The sequence below is a fragment of the Dasypus novemcinctus genome, chromosome 2 (genome assembly GCF_030445035.2).
Source record: "Dasypus novemcinctus isolate mDasNov1 chromosome 2, mDasNov1.1.hap2, whole genome shotgun sequence".
Taxonomy (NCBI): domain Eukaryota; kingdom Metazoa; phylum Chordata; class Mammalia; order Cingulata; family Dasypodidae; genus Dasypus; species Dasypus novemcinctus.
Genome location: NC_080674.1, coordinates 186,176,164 through 186,196,116, shown reverse-complemented (window position 1 = coordinate 186,196,116; position 19,953 = coordinate 186,176,164). Strand labels below are relative to the sequence as shown.

The following is a 19,953-nucleotide window of genomic DNA, read 5'->3' as shown; positions in this document are numbered from 1 at the left end:
AGTTAACCTAGCCCTAACTTCAAACTCTCTGCTCTTTCCATCACATCCCACTGTCTCTGAGAACAATTGAATAGAATCCTTAATAAAGGAGAGAGATCACTGAATGCTTAAACAAACACATTCTATACGGAGGGAAAGAGTGGATTAATGAATATTTTATGCTAGGCAAAGTCCCACCTGGCCAGTTTATTAGAATTCTTTGAGGAGTGAACTATATAGGGAGATAAAGGGTGACTTTCATAGAAAGCCTTTTCAAGTTTCCATCCCCAAGCCTATTAATAAAATTGATTCATTATAGAATTGGGCAGAGGTGGGTGGCGAGTGGGAGGGAGTCTATTTTTACATGGGTAGAGAACTGGCTTGGAGACAAGAAAGGGAGGGTGGAGAAAAATGGGTGCCTTTTCAAAGGGAGAATGAGGGTTCTCCAGGAGTTGGTGCTGAGCTGGAGCTGATATAAAACTCAATAAAACAGTACGCACACATTGAGCACCCAGTGCCTTCAGGTCCTGCGCTAAGCGTGGCGGTTACCCACAAAAAGTGCCACCCAGCCCCTGTCTTGGAGAAGCCCAAGGAAGGACGCGCACAGTGACATCTCGAAGGTTTTGGAAGTCAGGAAACACTCAGGGGGCTGAAACACCAAGACACTGGAGACGAAACTGAAGATGATCTGGAGAGAGGCAATAACCAGGATTCCGACTTGAGCTCCAGTCCCAGCTCTGCCACGGATGAGCTGTGCGATGCTGGCCAAGCCCCTTCTCTCTCCAGGTCCAAGTTTTCTCCCCAGGACGATGAAGGAACTGGACTGGATCTTCTCTAAGGCGGTGGAGTGCTGGATCGAGGACAATGACTTGGATGGGACCTGGTTATGACAAAGTCTCCATTTCATGTGGCCAAGATGTCCCCTTCTGTCCGTGCACCGCCAGGGGAGCCGCTTTCTCTCTCATTTGTGATGAGAGATGATGGAGATGAGGCTCAGAGCCAGGAGGTCTGCGACGCTGGGGCTCAGAGCCCAGCCTGGAATCCCTTTGTGGCGTTTGCTGCTCGTGACTCAGCACCACAAATAGCTCCCATCTGGATGAGCAATGAGATCTATAGCGGTCGAGCCATCTCTATATCCACACACTGTTTCTCTGTGCAAATATGTGGCTCACTGTATGCTAAATACGAGGTGGCCTGGAGACGTTCCTCCTCTTAAAAGATTATTTGGTATGAAACTCAAGGCTGTTTATTTAAAGAAACAAGTTTACAACTATGCACGTTGAATGACTGGGAGTGGGTGGTGGGGAAAGAGGCTGTGTGGACGCTGTGCGCGATCCGAGCCTGGCCGACCACCCGGAAGAAGAGCTGGGGCTGACTGCTCCTCCCTATGGCAGAAGGGGCTCTGGTCACCACAAACAAGATGCCTGAGATTTGGGGTGGGGGGTGTGGTGAGTTCATTAGCACGGGAAATTGCGGTTCAGCAGCTCAGGGCCCAGGTCCTGGCGGGGACGGGAGAGCCAGTGCCAGCCCTGCCCTGCCACTGATCCTGGGCAGTTCACTCCTTCACTCGCTCATTCATTCATTCATCAAACGACTACCAAGCACCTATGATGCACTTCGGAGCACAGATAAGAAAAAGTAGCTTGGAATCCAGGCTTCGCCACCTACCACCGAGGCCTTGGGCAAGTCCTTTATCCTCTCTGAGCTTCAGTTTCCTCATCTGGAAACTGGGGATGACAATGTACATCTAAGGTTTTTTTGGGGGCAGGGGATGGGAAGCATTGGATAAGGTAGTAGACAAGAAAGTGCTTCTCTGTTGTCAGCTGCTCTGAAAAACACGAGATAACCCCACTCCACCACTTTGCCAATTGTGATGCATCTCACTTCAATGAGGAGTGCCTGGTGGTCACTGAGGGGAAATGTCCTCACGATCCCTCCGTCAGGGCCCCAGTGGTGGGTGTGTCCCTGGGCAGAACCCCTACCTTTGCTTCCTGACCTAGCTGGGATGTAGGTGCCTGCAGTCAAGGAGCAGAGCAGACAGCATTTCAGAGACGGCACAGCTTCCTGGGGGAGGAGAGGGGGCGTTGAGGGGCCATGGGAGCCTCCTGGGAGGAGGTGTCCTGAGCCCCAGCTCCCAGGGAGGGCATGGCTTGCCCAGATGCCCAGGCCTCTCCCGAGGCCACCTCTGCTTTTCCTGGTCCAGCACGTGGCTGGGCTGGAGGGGCCCAGGCTTGACATTGGACCCAAACCCTGGCCCCCGCCTCACCTATGTCCTCTGACAGCAGCTGCCCATTTTGTTCCCTTGTTGAGGCACCACTTTTACCATACGCTGACCTCACTGATTGTTTTGTTTGCTCTGGGTGTGACTTCTGATTGGTGTCAATGGCCTGGATTTGTGGTCAGTCACATCTGGGTTCGAATTTCGGCTCGGAGGCAATTCTTTACATCTCTCTGAGCCTCAGTTTCCTCGTTTGTAAAACTCGGCTTCTAATAACACCAATCTCATACGGTAAGTGCTTATTATTATAAAGGTGCTCATTGCAGAAGTGCTTATTATTATTATTGCTTGTCATTGTTTACTAAGATAATGTCTGTGAAGACATCTACTGCATTGCAACCCCTCAGATTCTAGTTACCTTCCTCTGCTTTCTCCTAGGAGACACTCAGCATTCCTTTTAAGGCAAGGATGGGGTGTTACACAAATTTGTTTTCAAAGCCTTGCACAAGGCCTGACACATAGTAGGTAGACAGAAAATATTTGTTGGCTGAAGCAGCGCTCTGTAAGTCTCTTAGACGTGCTTTCCCACTGCGGGATGCGTGAAGGAGCAGCCCATCCCCCCCTTACGGGTGAGAGCACAGGTGGAGAGAGGGGAAACGGCTCGCTCAGGACCACTCAGGGGTGAGCATGGCGCTGGAACTGGAGCCACAGTGCGTGGTCTCTCGCCCTCTGCTGCAGCCGGGGTCTCTCTTGGCTGGCCCCCAAGGCCTCGGCAGCTGAAGCGGCTTGCCGGGTTTGCTGGGAGCCCTGCGTTGAGCCTGCCACCTCCTCCCCTCCATTCATTCCTCCTCCAATAACCACAGCCCTGCTCTCAGTGGCTCCAGGAAATGATAGTTTTTGGCCCATTTACATAGGTAGGATCCGAGGTTCAGAGGAGTGGAGAGATTGGCCCCGATCACGGCGATGTGGGGTTGGGGCCGGGCAGGGATTCGGACAGAGATCAGCCGGTTCCAAACCTGGCAATCCCCCGGCCCACCCTGGACAGCAACCGGGCCCCCTCTGCTCAACCACATCCCTGTGATTTACGGCACAGTTACCTTCAAACCCTAGCAGGATGCGAGAGCCATGTGTCCGGGGAGTGAATGAACGAATGAATCAATGAAAAGTAGGTGACTGTTCCGGCCTGCTCTCAGAGGTGCTGACGGCATTCTAATTAAAACTAGCAACTGGATAGGAAACGGGGCAAATGGTCGCTGTTTTCTGGCTGGCTGGGTGAGGAGCTGGGGAGGAAGCCGTGACTGCCTGGCAAACGGGCATCTCGGAGCAAATGGCAGCTTGCCCTCCTCGGGCAGGGCTGCCAGTGTGCTGAGCTGGGGCAGGTCTGACCTTGAAGGATGCAAGGAAAGGCCAGGGGGTGCAATCCTATCTGCCTCCTGCTAGCACATGAGCGGGCACACAGTAGGTGCTTAAGAAACATTTGTTGAATGAATGGTGGGTGGGCAGAGGGCAGGTCAGGATGACTTAGATTAGATGCCTGTGGCATAAGGAGTGTTAATGGCAGTGGTATTAGGATTTACTTGAGCAGGGCGTCACTGTTTCCAGAGCCCTTGGCCACCAATTATAGTCTGACTGCGCAGGGCAGTGAGCCACTGAGCTCACGTTCGTCAGTGAGCACTGCGGCTGGGCGCTGGTGGTGTGGACATAAACAGCAGGCCAGTGACCAGCACTTTCAGTTTGTCTACGGTGGTGGCTTGGAGCTGTGTGAACCCCAGAAAAACATGCTCTCAAACTTCACCCATTTCTGTGGCTGTGAACCCCACGGTAAGAAGGATCTTTGGACGAGGTTACTTCAGTCAAGGCGGGGCCCGCCTCACTCAGTCTGGGTCGTAATCCTATTCCTGGAGTCCTTTGTACCCAGAATGAAATTCAGACAGAGTGAGAAAAAGCCACAGAGGGAGCAGCCAGAAGCTAAAATCAAAAGAACCGGAAAAGAAGGGAAGGCACAGGAGATACCACTATGTACCTTGCCATGCGACAAGCTAAGGACCCAGGATGGCCAGCAGCCAGCCCCAGAATGCCAGAGTCTCCAGGGAGAAATCGTCGCCTTGACCCTGCCTTGGTTTGGGCTTTCTCTTAACCGTTGAGCTGTGTGCTAATAAATGCCCATTGTTTAAGCTGACTCTTATTTGCTTGAGCAGCCCAGGAAACGAAAACAACTGCTAAGTGCCAAGCCTTTCCCATCCACAATCTCTAATACTCCCCCTATCTTGGCAAGTCCAAGGTTAAAAGCCCCATTGCATAAAGGAAGATACAGAGGTCCAGAGAGGTCTTGATCACAGAGGAATCAAATATGGAGCCACTGCTGGAACTCAGGTCTCTCATCTTACTCTAGGAGGGAGATGTAAAAAGTTCACGGTCTAATAGGGACAGAAACATGCCAGCAGATAATTAAAATAGAACCTGCCACCTGCTCTAAAGGCTTGTCCAAGGTGCCTCACTCTGCAAGGGGAGTCAGGAAGGGCTTCTCTGGGAAGGTGAGGTGCTGGCTGAGGTTAGAGGAGGCTGAATGAATAGGGAGCAGGAAGGGCTCTGTGGAAGGAACAGCCTCTGCAAAGGAATGAGGGAAGAGGAAACGTGGGACCCTCAGGGGACTCTGGGGAATTTGGCTGGGCTGGAGCCTTGAGGCAAAAGGCGAGGCTAAGAGATTGCTGGGCAAGTTTATGAGACACCTTAGAGGGCCTTGGACTTCACCTGAGGGTGATGGAGAGCCACTGCAAGGGTCAGATTTGTGCTAGAGCACGGAGGATGAGAATGACGGTGGGGAGGCGGGGAGCCCCTTCTAAGGGAGGATCACAAATAGCAAGGATGGGAGGGGTAGGCAGCAGGCTCCTGCTGGGTTGTGGGGTTAAGAGAAAATCATGCTCCCAGCCTCCTGACTTTGGGGGCCTTGAGGCAGGGTGAGATGGGAGAGCCTGGGAGAGCCCGCCTTGCTGTCGGCTGCGTCCTGACCCAGCCTGTGCAGCTGGAGGCGCTCCCCCAACTCCCGAGAACGTCACCAGGGAGGTCCTGGGCGCTGCGTAGCCCGCCCCAGCAAAGGCCTCCTCTGCCCCCTGGCTGTTCCCAAACTGTGTCCTAGCAACCTCGCAGCTCTCACCTTGGCAACGCCCACTTCTGCCCGCTCCTCCTCGATCAGGCTGGGAGGCAAGGAGGAGCTGGCACACTTCCCAGATTCCCACTGGACCCATCCCGGAGACCAGCCGAGGGACACACTGCAGCCCGCTCCCCTGGCTCATCAGGTGGGCAGCCGGCCGATTTGAAGAGGGCGGTGGCGGTGGACAAGGGGAACGACTTTGGACCGGGAGCCTGGAGGGCTGGGTTTAGACTTCAATGCTGACATTCTCTTTCTGAGTGACCTTGAGAAGTTCTCTTCCCCTCCGTGAGCCTCAGTTGCCCCTTCTGTAAAATGAGGAGGTTGGACAAGGTCATCCCTAAAGTCTAATATCGTCTTATTCCATCTTTGATCTTGGCTATTGATTGGAGGCTCTGCTGCTGCAAGGATTTTGGTGTTAGACTCCAGGAATTTAAATCCTGGTTAACATGTACAAGCCATCTCACCTTTCTGAGCCTAGACTTTGCATCTGTAAAAATGGGTGCATCTTGTAGTAATACTACCTAACCCAAAGGGATGCTATGAGAGTCAGCTGAAATGGTAAAAACTGAAGTACTTTATAAATGGCAAAGAGCCATACAAATTGTTGCCTATTTCATGTTATTTATCACATGGGCTGTGACTGGTAAAAAATCATCGGCCTACCGCCATCATCAACAACAACCACAAGAAACATTTATTGAACACTTATTATGTTCCAAGCATTGTGCTAAATTGTTTTACTCTTATTTTCCTATTTTATCCTCATAACAATCATATGAGGTACCTGCAATTGTTATTTCCAGATGAAAACATAGAGGCCCTCTATGGCTAAGTAAAGGAAGGGCTCAGCCAGACTCCCTGGCTTCAAAACTTGAGCTTTTACACATCATAGTGTTTGTTAACTAGCAGTGTTAATATATGGGTATGACAGTAGTTGAAAGGGAAAGTCAAAGGTTGTGTATGTTACTAGAAAGAAAGCTAAACAATGTAAATGGGACTGTATAGCATAGTGAAAACTCATGTGAAATATGAGTTTGGGTAATATTGCATATATAAGACTTTTTCTTTGAAACGGAAAACATATATGTTAAAGTTGCAGGATATTAAGATCAGGTAAAAACACAACCAAAGTAAACTATGGGCAGTAAAGTATAGCAATATATTAATAATCTTCCATTAAGAGTAAAAAAAAAGGATATATACTAAGTGAAAGACACTAGACAAAAGGTACTATATATTGTTTGACTCCATCTATACAAAATATAAATAAAAATAAATGAGAGAGAGAGAAACAGAATAGCAGCTATGTATGGCAGGGAAAGGATAGAGAGATTGAGAAGTGATTATTAAGGGATAGAGCTTTTTAAAAAATTGTCTGTTTTTTTGTGTATTATTATTATTAGAGGAGTAATGAAAATGCTCGAATAATGACTGAAGTGATGAATGCACATCTGTGTGATGATGCCAAACACCATTGATTGTACACTTTGGATGGCTTGTATGTTTTATTAATATGTATCAATAAAATTGATTTTAAAAAAAACTTGAGCGCTTAAATTTTAATGAGGTGGCGACCTCAGGTCTCTTCTCTGCATCTAGGGTTTTTCCTCTAGCCTGAAGTCAGAATCTAACGGAGAGTGTGGTGGGCAGGGAAGGAGCGCTAACATTTATTATTTTTTATGTCCCGAGAAATGACCGAGGTTGACAATGGAGTAAGACAATATCAGACGTTAGGGATGACCTTGGCCAACCTCCTAATTTTACAGAAAAGAGAACCTGAGGCCTGCGGAGGGGAAGACTCTCAGGCTTTAAAATGCGTGTCAGAAACCGGGAGGTCTGGTTAGAGCACAGGTGCTGGTGCAGGGGTTCTGCCTGAGATTCTGCATTTCTCGTCAGCTGCCGTGGGTCACTGCTGCTGTGGACCAAGCTGTGAGGAGCGAGGAGCTAGTGGGCTTCAGAAGTCCGCTTGCTGAATCCTGTAGGTGATGTTTTATTCGTCCTGGGGCAGAGATGGGGAAACTGAGGCTTGAGGGACAATGTAACTTCTTCAGGGCCTCAGCCTACAGCAGGGGGTGGGTTTGAACCCCGGCCTGCCTGACACCTCCGGGCCCAGGGGGTGCCGGCCCGTCACCGCCTTGCCGTGCGGTTTCCGCTCTGGGCTTCCGTCTCCACGGCCGGGCCAAGCAGCGGTCCCCACTCAGCTTGGCATCTCCCTTCCAGTTTGCCCAGGAGCAAAAGCAGAGGGATGCTGGCCGGTGGGCTGGCCGGTGGCTGAGCGCCCTCAGGCCAGGACTAGCGCCTACCCGCGCTTGCCTTCTCCTGATCCTGGCTCTGTCGGACTGGGTCTGTATTGAATATGTTGCTATTTATTTGTCACGGATTCCTTTGCCGTTTTAAATATATAGATATGGAGTGCATAAAATATTATTTATCTGGATTACTGCGCTTCTTAGCACCCCCTTCAATTCTGTGTCCGAGGCCAATGCCACTCTCTCTCGCCTCCCCCCAGTCCCAGCCTTTCATCTCCTCCCTCCCCTCCCAGGCCCGAGGCATTAGGATGCTGCCTGCGAGGCGCTGCGGTGCCCACCGGCAGCCCGGCTGGCCAATGGATTTATTTCCCAGCAGGGGAATCCTGCAGATGCATCGCTGCGTCTGCCCTTTGGCTGACCTGCTTTAGAGATGGCCGCGGGGCCGGAGGGCCCGAAGGAGGGTCCTGGGGTTCACTCTGATGTGGGCATCATCTCACTTAGCCCCTTACCAGGCGGGGAACTGACCTAACTGCAATTTAGATTAGGCCACCCCTCTGCTTCACAAAGCTGCTCCTGCAAAAGCCTTCATGGCCTGCCTGACCTGGCCCTTGTCAATCTCTCGGCCCTTGTCTTCTCTCACTCACCCCCTCACTCACTTGGTTTCAGCCACACAGACCTTCATTCTGCCCTGCGACCCTTTCAGACACTTTACCAACCCAGGACCTTTGCACATTCTGCTCCTTCTGCCTGGATGCTTGTCCTAGGGCTGTTTTCTTTTCATCTCAGCCTAAATGCCTCCTCCTTGCAGGCTCCCCTGGCCACTTCTTGGAAAGGGCCCCTGTCCTTCTTAACATATCCCCTTCTTGTAATTCCTTCCTAGCACTTATACAACTTGGTGAAGACATTCTATTTGTCCATTTGCTCATTTTCTGCTTTCCTCATTAGAACGTTAGCTCTGCGAGGGCATGGGCTGCATCTTCTTTATTCTTCATTGTCTCACCAGCTCCTGGCCTGTAATAGATGCTCAGGGAGTATTGATAAATTGATGAACCATTTCCCTAGACTTTGATTTCCACCTTTGCGGAATGGGATGACAACCCTAACCCCATGGGATTATTGTCAGCATCAAAAGCATGTTTGTTAAAAACTACAACTGAGGGAGTGCTGAGTTCCTAGCCAGGGGAGCTCTATTACAGTCCCTAAAGGAGCAGCAACAATCCCCCAAGTGCAATGGCAAAGACCAAAAGAGAAGGAAGGTCCAACAATGAGCCCTTGATACTAATGACTATGATTATAAGCCTGTGCACCTGAAATAAGAACAAGGTCTAGAGCTGCAGGGTGCCTAAGAGTTACCTCCTGAGAGCCTCCATGTTGCTCAAACGTGGCCAGTCTTGAAGCTAAACTCAGCATGTAAATGTGTTTCCTTCCCCCCAGTGTGGGACATGACTCCTGGGGATTAGCCTCCCTGGCACCGAGAGATTGCTACCAAGTACCAGCTGATGATGTAACTAGAAAATGACCTTTTATAAAAGGGTCAACTTGGACCAGCAGAATATCTCAGTCTACATATAATACCAGGAGTTAAAAATGCTTTTTGGCCTGAATAAAAGGGGGAAATGGAAAGGACAAATGAGTTTATGTGGTTATGAGTCTCCAAAAAGAGCCGGGAGGTTATCAGAGGGGTTGTCCTAATGCACACCTGAGTAGAATCCCAGAGACAGATAAAGTAGATAAAACCCCAGGTACTGGTTCTTCTGAGGGCTACAGAGACCCACAGGTTCTGTGGTCATGGCAGATGGAGTTCAGTGTCATGTCATTTGGCCCTACTTTGGAGTTTGTGTTTCTGTGGGATGGAGCTGGACGTAAATGTGATCTTTGTCCACAAGCCTGTCCTGTTACTTTTACCGAAACTGTAGTTGATGCTGGGGTTTAGTGTATACCCAGGGGGCCTGAATCTCTGGACTGACCATGTGATAGCCAAGCCCTGAGCCTCAACAGACTTGCAACCCCTACACTCTGGTTTATTGGACTTACCCCACTCATCTAACATAGAGGTGAAGAAGGTCAACCACCACACAAGGGAGCCAAGAATGCCTACAACTGAAAGCAGGAGAATTGCATCCTTCATCCATGTGGAACCTAAGCCCCCTCTTGACATAGATGTGGAGTGGACACAACCATTCTAAGGTCCACAGGATGGAGGAATAGAGTATGGATTAGAATGGACTTACTGATATTCTGTTCATGAACTATTGTGATTAGTAATTGAAGAAAATGTGGCCTTGGTGTGGAGAAAGTGGCCATGGTGGCTGCTGGGGGTAGGGAGTGGGAGGAAGAGATGTGATGTGGGGGCATTTTCGGGGGTTGGAGTTGTCCTGGGTGGTGCTGCAGGGATAGTTACTGGACATTGTATGTCCTCCCATGGCCTACTGGGTGGGCTGTGGGTGAGTGTGGGCTATGGTGTGGGCCATTGACCATGAGGTACAGCGGTGCTCAGAGATGTATTCACCAAGTGCAATGAATGTCTCATGATGATGGAGGAGGTTGTTGTTATGGGGGGAGGAGGGGGGTGAGGGGAGTGGGTGGTATATGGGGACCTCATATTTTTTTACTATAACATTAAAAAAATAAATAAAGACAAAAAAAAAAAAAAAAAGCACGTTAGTGAGCACTTAGTCCTCAGAACGAACCCCTGGTGCCAGCAATATTTGCCCCCATTTTACAGATGGTGAAATTGAAGTTCAAAGAAATGATGGGACTGGCCCAAGCTCTGCAGCCGGCGGGGCAGGGGCTGGGATTCTCTCCTGTTTGGAGAAGCGCCTGGCCCTCTGCCCTGCTCTGAGTAAGCTTTCAGCAATGTGAAAGCTGGAGCCAGAGCTGCTGAGTCTCTTGCCATCTGCTGCTTGAACCGCAAGACCCTACTTGCCCGTCTGGTTGTCACAGCTTCCTGACGAGTCAGTGACAGGAATTCTAATGGCTGATTTTTGCGGAACACAAAGGCCTGCCTCTTGCAAATGTAGAGATACATTTTCAACACATTGGCAATTACCACCCTGACTGTCTGGGGAACATTTTTCACCTTCCAGGCACTTTACTAAGATTAACTTCTGAACCGTAGGCAGCAGAGCTTACTGCTTGCGGAGAGTCTCAGGGGGCATGGGTAGTGGTGACTTCAGTCACAGGAGAAGCTGGGGTTTGCAAGGGCTTGAGGCCCCCCAAGCCAACACCTGGAGAAGTTCGGACCATTTTCCTAAGGGTGTTTTCTCTGCTCTACAAAACGCAGGCCTAGCTGATCTCCTCGAGGATTAAAGGTTTCTGGCTTTTCCTGCCCCATATGATTCTTCACTGTTGTCCAAAAATATTAATAGATTCAGAGAATCCCCTGGGCACACTTCTAGACCCTGAGGATATAATGAAGGAACAAAACTTACATGGGGGAAGCGGTTGTGGCTCAACTGATAGGGTGTCCGCCTACCACATAGAAGGTCCACGGTTCGAACCCAGGGCCTCCTGGTCCATGTGGTGAGCTGGCCCACGCTCAGCGCTCATGTGCGCAAGGAGTGCCGTGCCACGCAGGGATGGCCCCCATGTAGGGGAGCCCCACGTGCAAGGAATGCGCCCCGTAAGGAGAGCTGCCCTGCACAATAAAACACAGCCTACCCAGGAGTGGCGCCGCACATATGGAGAGCTGATGCACCAAATGACGCAACAAAAAGAGACACAGATGCCCAGTGCCACTGACAAGAATACAAGCAGACACAGAAGAACACACAGTGAATGGACACAAGAGAGCAGACAATGGGGTGGGGGTGGGGAGTGAGAAGGGGAGAGAAACAAAAAAATAAATCTTAAAAAAAACACAAAACTTACATGGTCCCTGCCCCTAAATAGGTATTGGACAAGTAAGAGAGACGGATGACTAGAAATTCCTGCCGGGTCTGGCTATGTGACTTTGGATAAATTCCTTCCCCTCTCTGGGCCTTTGGGTTTGATCTTACTCTCTTTCCCCAACCCCTGTTTAAAAACCTTTGATGGTCCCATTGCTTACAGAGAAGAGGCGAGCATCTTTGCCTGATATTCAAGGCCCCTGAGCGTGGACTCCAGCCTACATCTTCTATTTTTATTTAACCAGCACTTGTATGGCACTTTCTAAATGCCAGACACTGTCTCGGCACGTCACAAATTCTAACTTGTTTAATCCTCACAGAAACCCCAAGGAATAAGTATTGTCGTTCTCACCGTCTTTGTAAAGATGAGGAAATCAAGGCACGGAGAAGTAAGTAGTTTGCCCACATCCACAAAACCACTGGAATTTGAGCCCAGGCATCCTGGCTCCGGGTCCACGTACTGCACTGCTACAGTGTACTGCCTCTTTGCATATCCAGAGCACGCACCCTACTATTCTCATTTTCCAGGTTCGGCTCAACATTTTCCACATTGCTACCTCCAGGAGGCCTTCCTTGCTGCTCCAGGTTGAATTACTTCTTTGCTCTCTGTGTTCCCACAATTCATTTCACACCCCTTCACCACGGCAGCCCTGACCGCGGGTCGCTGTTACGCTTGTACGTATCTTGTCTCCTCTGGCAGACTCTAAGTACCTCACGGTGGAGACAGAGGAAGCTGTGTCTTACTCTTTCTGCCTCCTTCTAAGAATCCCTTTATCATCCATTCTCTACAAGGCAGCCAGAAGCATCTTTAAGCAAAACAAAACAAAACCGGTTTTTATCACTCCCCTGCTCAAAACCATCCAGTGACCATCCATTGCATTTAGAAGAAAATTCCAAATCCTGACCATGGCCTAAAGACCCTGCACAAATTGGTGCCTCCTCGCTCCCTGACCTCAGGGGCCACGATTCTCTCCCTCGCTCATTCTGCTCCCACCACTCTGGCCTCCTGCCTCTCCACAAACAGTCTGGGCATGCAGTTGCGTCTGGGCCAGAGCTATTTCCTCTTCCTGGAATGTTCTGCTCCATGTCCTCCCATGACTGAATCCTTATTCAGACCTCAGTTTCATCAGACAGAACTTTCCAGTCCTCTTAGTATGCTTAAATTATTTTCCTGCTTACTTTTTTTTTTTTTAGGAGGTACTGGGGATTGAACCTGTGACCTCATACATGGGAAGCAGGCACTCAACCACTGAGCTACATCCACTCCCCAGTGAGAGTTGGTTTTATCGTCTGTTTGTTCTGTTTTTAGGAGGTACCGGGGATCGAACCTGGGACCTCGTATGTGGGAAGCAGGTGCTCAACCCCTTGAGCTACATCTGCTCCCTTCCTCCTTACTTTTGAATTGATATAAATGAGTGTGTTTACTGTGAGAGCAGGGGCCAGGGGTGCCTTGTTCTGCTGTGTCACCAGTACCTGGGACAGAGCCTGGCTCAGAGTAACCACTTAATGAATGAATCTAGAGGGAAAGTCCCTATAAGATCCTCCGTTCAACTCGCCCAGACAATTTAATACTTCTAAATAGGTGTCAGCACAGGTGGATAGCTGGGGTAACGTCGCAAGGTGAAACTCACTGTCTTCATCACCTTCTTAGGTCTTCTCTGCAACTATCCTCCCCTGAGGAAGGCGATTTTGTTGGCCACCCTCTCCTGCTTCCCTTCACCAGGGATGCCCAGAGCTTCTTACACGAGCTCTCACTTGTCCACTGAAGATTTGGGGAAATTTGTGACACTGCCCTCTTTGTTGTTCAGGAAAGGGCGTCCCTGAAATGTGAAAATGCTGATTTGTGAGGCGCCCGGAGCCTAATTGGGACATCTTCGCCACCCCCCCCCCCCCGACCCCCCACCAATGGCTGTCACATTTCATCAGTAGCCAGAGAGATTTATGCTCCAAAAAGGCACAAGAACTCTGAGTCCTGACAGGGCCTGGCTAAACACTACTCACTGAAGGAGTTATGCCCTGCAGCCGAGAGAGATGTGCAGCCAAATTCAGGGCAAACGGGAAAAAGGAAGTTCCACGTGCATGTGGCTGAGTAAACAAGACTGGCAAAAATATACAGAACCGAGGTCTAGCGTCTGACGGCAGAGCCCTCTGGTGATGAGAACCAACAGGCGGGCCAGGAGATTAGCCCAGGGGCCTGAAGGGAGGTCCGCCACAGTCAACTGACTTCAGAAGGATTTGGGAGGGAAATTTGCTCAGGGGTCTCAGAGATCAACTGTCATACATTGTCATCCCCTTGAGAACCTCTTGAGGAAGTTGTTTGCCCCACTGCCCCCTCCTCTCTCCATCTTCTCTGAGCTGGGGGAGGAAATGGAATTCCAAACTTAAGGGCTGAGAAACTCTAAGACCTAATCTTGCAGGCAAAACGGTGCAAAGAATGCAGCACTGGGGAGCTTTGTATACATTTCTCCCGTCTTCCCCGTTTGTGAAACGTGGCTGTTGGGTTTTGGATGATGTCCTTCACTTCAAACCTACTATCTTTAGGAGCTCATAGTCAGATGACTTTGGAAAGAATGCGCTCACATTTTTCTCTCCAGGGTTCAGTCTTGCATGTGATCACCGGCCAGTGGCACAGTGGAGATGGTGGACATGATTCTAGCCTGGTTGAGGCTTGATGTACCCTTTGTTTTTTTGTTTCTATTTTTTCTGAAACAGTTTATTCTAATGCAGGTGGCTTACCACCAGTGTATGTGGCTGATGCCTCAAAACATTCTGCTAAGGATAGAAATGCTCAGGAAAAATCTTGGTGGAAAGTTACCAATTCATGATTTGAATTGGTGACTTCCAAGGTGATAGAGCATCTGAATGGCAAGAGACGTTATTGATGTTAAAATCCTTCTATGGGAAATGACATGTTGTCTTGGATTTACTTGAAAATAATTCAGTGTGCGTGTGTGTGTAATGAGAGTGGGTGTGGGTATGGCAAGATTGGCCGACTGTTGGAGCTGGATTACGGGTAAGTGGGGGAGAGGGGTTATTATACTATTCTTTCCATTTTTAATGTGTTTAAAATATTCCGTAACAAGGGCCTTTGGAGACTGGCTCTGGCCTTTCTCTAAACTCTCATTTCACAGTGCGCATCCTGGGTACCTTCGGGCACAGGGGCAGCACTGGTGGCTGTGATTTTCACACCTCTAGGCCTTTACGCACAGTTCCATCGGCCGAGGTACTCTTCCTCCTCTTTCTCCACACTTAATCACTCCTGCCTCTGAGATCGCACAGCCTCTTGCACACAACTCTGTTGCAGCACTTGTCGTGTCTTACTGCAACTGTTTTCTTTTCTGCACCCTCTGCTGGTCTGTGACCTCCTCAGGACACGTCTCGTCTCCCAAGTGCATAGTTCGGTGCTGACACACAATAGATCCTCAGCACACACCTATAGGCGATATAACAGCAGTAATGGGAGCTACCTTTTCTTTTTCCTGAGTACTTCCTGTGTGCCAGACGCTGCCTCATGCTCCTTACATAGCACACGGCATGAAATCCTTGCCGTAAGCGGGTATGGTGAACCTTATAATCCCCCTTTACAGCTGAAGGAACTGTCTCAGAAGGGCACTCGTCCAAGGTCACATGCCAGTAAGTGAGAGAGCTGAGATTTGGCCTCAGAATGGAAACAACCCTGCTCTTCTCTTTCCCTCAACTCTGCTCTTCTCTTTCCCTCATTGAGGAAGCTTTGTCTTCTTTGCGTCACTGCATCTGGGATTTCAATGGACTCTGCTCTGTGAACGTTCCCCAGCAGGCCCAGGAGTTCAGAGCCTGGGTTTTAGGTCCAACTCAGCTAGTAAATTGCTGAGTGACCTTGAGCAAATCGCCTCTGCCCCTAGGCCTGCTCGTCCGTGTGAGATAGATCAGCAGTGAGGGAGAGGCTCACGTGATCCGAGGGCCCTCCCCGTTTCGGCTTTCAGAGAAAACCTTGCCAGCGTTTCCTGCCGCTCAACTGGCTTTCTCTCTGGGAACCTCCCAGCGTCCCACTCTTCCTCAACCTCTTTCCTTGCTCCTCGCAAACCTCCCAGGGCCAAGCCCCGTTCACAGCCGCCTGGCGGGACCCCCTCCCCCCGTCCTCCCGGCGGCTGGGATTTCTCCGGAGATGGGGGCGGAACCCTGGGCCGAGGGAGGGGGAGCGTGCAGCTGGCCGGGTAGCGCGGCTTCCCCGCGGTTTCTCGGCCGCCTCCCCCCACGGAAACTCAGCCTCACACTTTCTAGGGATGTTCCGGGGACAGCCAGCGTCGGCGACTGCAGCTGCCAGCCGCGGGGATCGGCGTCGGGCTCTCCCAAGTCCACGCTCCGAGCGAGGGGTGGGCTGTCTGCACGGGGGAGGGGGCGGCGCACGCCTTCCTCGCAGCCGGGGGCTCCGCTGAGGCCCAGCCCGGTCCAACGGGACCCCCGTGCCTGTCCCTCCTGCCAGCCTCCTCCCGACTCCCAGCTGGGACCCGCCATTGCACAGCCAGGCCTTGGCGAACCACAGACCCAGACCGGAGACGCGCGGTGGTCACTAGGCCGACACCCCCTCCCCAGGCCCGCCCCGGACACTGCTCCAGGCGAAGCCGGAGTCCCCCGATCGAGGCAACCATCACCCCCCCAAGAAACGCGGGAGGCCCCAGGCGCTCGGCTTTGTTCCGGGCTCGCGGGGATGCTGGCGGCCGGCAAGAGCCACCCGCCGCCGCGGCGCTGACGCGGAGCCCGGGGGGCGAGGACCGTCCTCGGCTGCCGCGGCACCGAACCAGCCCGGAACCGGGACGCGAGCCCGCCGGGCGGCAGCTGTCCGCCTCCGCGGTGCTGACACGGGGCTCGAAGCCCGCCGGCCGCGGGAGCTGTCCCCCGCGGTGGTGCTGAAGAGGGAAGGCGCGCGGCGCGCCCTCCGCCGCGCCCCGGAAGAGCCGGCGGCGGCTGAGAGCGGCGGGAGAGCGACCGCGGGCCGGAGCGAGCCGCCTTCGGCGAGCTCCGGGCGCGGGGCCTGCGGCTAGGGTCTCTCCCGCGAACCGGCTCCCGCGGAGGAGGTGGCGGCTCAGCCACGGAGAGCGAGCGCGCGGGGTACGAACCTGTTGGAGGCTGCAGCTCCTCCGCGGCCGACCAGGGCGCCCGGGACCGAGATTCTGGCGCGCCTCTTCCTCCCCCTCTTCCTTGACTCCTCCGCCAAGGCGCTCCCTCCTGCCTGGGCTAACACATGTGCGCGCGGGGGGCGCCGAACCCCCTTTCCTGCCGTCCCGAAATGTCAGCCGAGCTGCAGGGCACAGAGCCGAGAGGCCTCCCCCAAGGGCAGACCCGCTCCTAGGGGGACCCAAGCTTCCAGAGAAAGGAGGCGGGGGCTGACGGCAGGGACGAGAGAGGGCGCCCGCTGAGTTGGCTGTGAAACCAAGAGGGAGACATGGTGGAGTTCCCCACACAGGTAGTTGTGCACCGAAGTTTGAAGGACTTAAGGGTCTGCCACGACGGGGTCCTGCCTTGGAAATATCTCTCCCTTCCTCGTCATTTCTGCTTTTCTGTGACCAATAACCAAATGCAGGTCTTGAACTTGCTCTCACGCAAACCCCACTCACTGGTCTAAGAGCCTCTCCTTTCTCACCCCAGACCATCACCTACCATGCCCCCAGAGAGCTCTTTCTAAACCTCATGTATATATGCATGTGTGTGTGCAGGTACATGTGTACGTGTGTATGATAAAATGCAAAACTCTTTGATGTGGCATTTAAGGTCCTTCACCAGCAAGACCAGGGCCTCCCTTTCTTGGCTGTGTTCTTGCCCTAACAGATGAGCACCCATTCTGAACAGGCTCACCCCAGTGCCTTAGCACGTGCTGTTTTCTTAGGCTGGCACATTCTGCCCTCTTATTAATTATACTTCCACTGCAGGTAAAAATGTCCCCCATCTCAATGAGAATTTCCCTGACACCTAGGCAAAATCAGTCACTCCTTCTGGGCTCCCACAGCCCTTTACTTCCTTCTGCTAGACTTCTTATCACTTTGTATTATTAATATAATTACTTAAGCATTTATAGTCTCAGTTACCAGGCTCGTATTTTTATTATTCCCTGTATCTCCATCTCCTAGCGCAATGACTGACACAATAGGTGTTGAATGATGTCTGCTGAATGAATGCACAGATGAGAAGCAGAAGTCAAACTTCCTTTTCTTCATGTTATTGCTCATTTGAGTTCTGTATTTGTATCACAGGGGTGCATGCCTGACTAACCCTCCACCTCATCGTCACTTACGCTCCGCTGACTCAGTGACTCCACCTAGAGTGACCTCCATTTGTAACAAGCTGCTATCCCCAAAATGTGCTGTTTTCTTTGCTTAGATCAGGGGTTCTTAACGTTGTTCATTCCATGGACCCCTTTGCCAGTCAAGTGAAAACCATGGACTCCTTGCTAAGTCCACACTGCACTGTGTATTATTTAATCAATGTACCTCACCCGCACCAACACGTCCTCACAAGAATAATGTCTTTCTGAATTTTCAATTCAAGCTTGGGCGCCCTGAAATCTTTCCACAGACCCCTTTGGGGTCCATGGACCCCTGGTTAAGAACCGCTGGCACAGAACCTTCATCCCCTCAGTCTTTGCATGATTGATCTTTCTTGTCATTTGCATTTCAGTTCAGATGTCACCTCCTCAAAGAGATTTTCTCTGGCCACCCTATCTCCTGTTTGCTCTCCCAATTACTCTATAACATTGTCTGTTTCATTTTTCTTATTACTCTCTGAAATTATTTTATGTATGTGTTTACTTGCTTATCCTTGGCTTTCCCCCACCTAGGACTGAAACTGTACTAGGGCAAGGAGCACGTCTGTCTTGTTCACAGCAATATTCTCAGTGGTTAGCTTTCTGAGAAGAACTTAATTTACACCGATGCATCCACAGTCCCTTTCTCCCTGGAAAGGCTGTTAGGGATAAATCAATTAAGACAGTTCAAAGAATGACAGCACAATGGCATTCCAGGAGAGAGTGCAGGAGAGGAAGGAGAGAGCCACAGATAAGTGGCTGTGAGGGTACAGGTCTGGACTACAGCCCTTTATGACTCTCAGTGGCAAAACCATAATAGCAACTCACTTCTCCATACCATACAAGGCACTTTCACATCCATGAGTGCGTATGGTATTCACAACCACTCTATTTGGTAGGCATTGTTCTCCCATTTTGCAGCTAAAACAACTGAGGTCAAAAGAGGCAGACTGACTTGGCCAGGTTCACGTGACTGGTCATTGGTGACACTTTTCTTGGTACAGTGCTACAAGCTGGGGCTCTAGAACTAAGACATGGCTTCTGCCCTCCAGGATCTTATATTAGTAAGAGAAACAGGGGCATAAACAATGAAAGGCAATATCACTTGATAAATGCTCACAATGATTTTCAACCTGGAGAGGGGTACAGGTGGGTAGGGAAGAAATGGGGAGGTTGTCAGAGTTAGAATAAACTGTAACTGTCTTTATTTATTTTTTTAAAGATTTATTTTATTTATTTCTCTTCCCCTTTCCCCACACCCCACCCCAGTTGTCTATTCTCTGTGTCCATTTGCTTCGTGTTCTTCTTTGTTCGCTTCTGTTGTTGTCAGTGGCAAGGGAATCTGTGTTTCTTTTTGTTGCATCATCCTGCTGTGTCAACTCTCCGTGTGTGCGGCGCCATTCCTGGGCAGGCTGCACTTTCTTTCACACTGGGCGGCTCTCCTTATGGGGCGCACTCCTTGCGTGTGGGGCTCCCCTACACGGGGACACCCCTGCGTGGCACGGCACTCCTTGCGCACATCAGCACTGCGCGTGGGCCAGCTCCACACGGGTCAAGGATGAAATTGGACCTCAGAGGATTAAGTGGGTTTTTTTCAGGCAGACGAGGGGAAGAACATTCCAGATAATGGAAACAGGGGTGTGAAAATTAAAGGACTGTTGGTGTTTCAGTGTGGATGGAGTGTAAGGTTGAGGTAGGGATCTGGTTTGTCCTGGGCTGCCGTGACTTATCCTGTAGGCAGTGGAGAACCATTGAAAGGCAACAGCTCTGCTTTAACAACTTCTATCACAGCCTTGATCATTCCCCAGTAACACCATTGGATCAATCCTTTACAACTTGCAAAGCACTTTTTGCTAATATTGGAAATATCCGAAGGTCACAATCCCTGTGGACATGCTCTTATTGTTCCCTACCACCTAGCGGAGATCCTGGAGCAATGTAGGCGCTCTGCAAGTATTTGCTGAAGAGGAAGACACTGGGTGCAGGGAGTCCAGCCTAGTGGCTCTTGCAAGAATTTGGATAAGAGAGAAGAGATGAGAAGCATCATATAATCCAGGAATGTAGAACTCTTTGCACTACGGGTTCTAGAAAGCAAACATCTACCCCACCCTACCCCCACCACGTGCACCTTGGGGAAGCTGGAATTTAGCTCTCCAAAATGGAAAGTTTCCCTCCCAACATACAGAAAAGCA

The 19,953-nt window shown here is 50.9% G+C and overlaps 1 protein-coding gene across 1 annotated transcript in view; it reads right to left on the bottom strand.

The window, feature by feature from the left end:
• CPLX2 (complexin 2) overlaps positions 1-17,157 on the bottom strand; it is a 91,263-nt gene extending 74,106 nt beyond the window's left edge. The window contains exon 1 of the mRNA XM_004449003.5: positions 16,581-17,157. The gene's annotated coding sequence lies outside the window, so the exon portion shown is untranslated. The remainder of the gene's footprint in view (positions 1-16,580) is intronic.
• Positions 17,158-19,953: the final 2,796 nt, after the last annotated feature.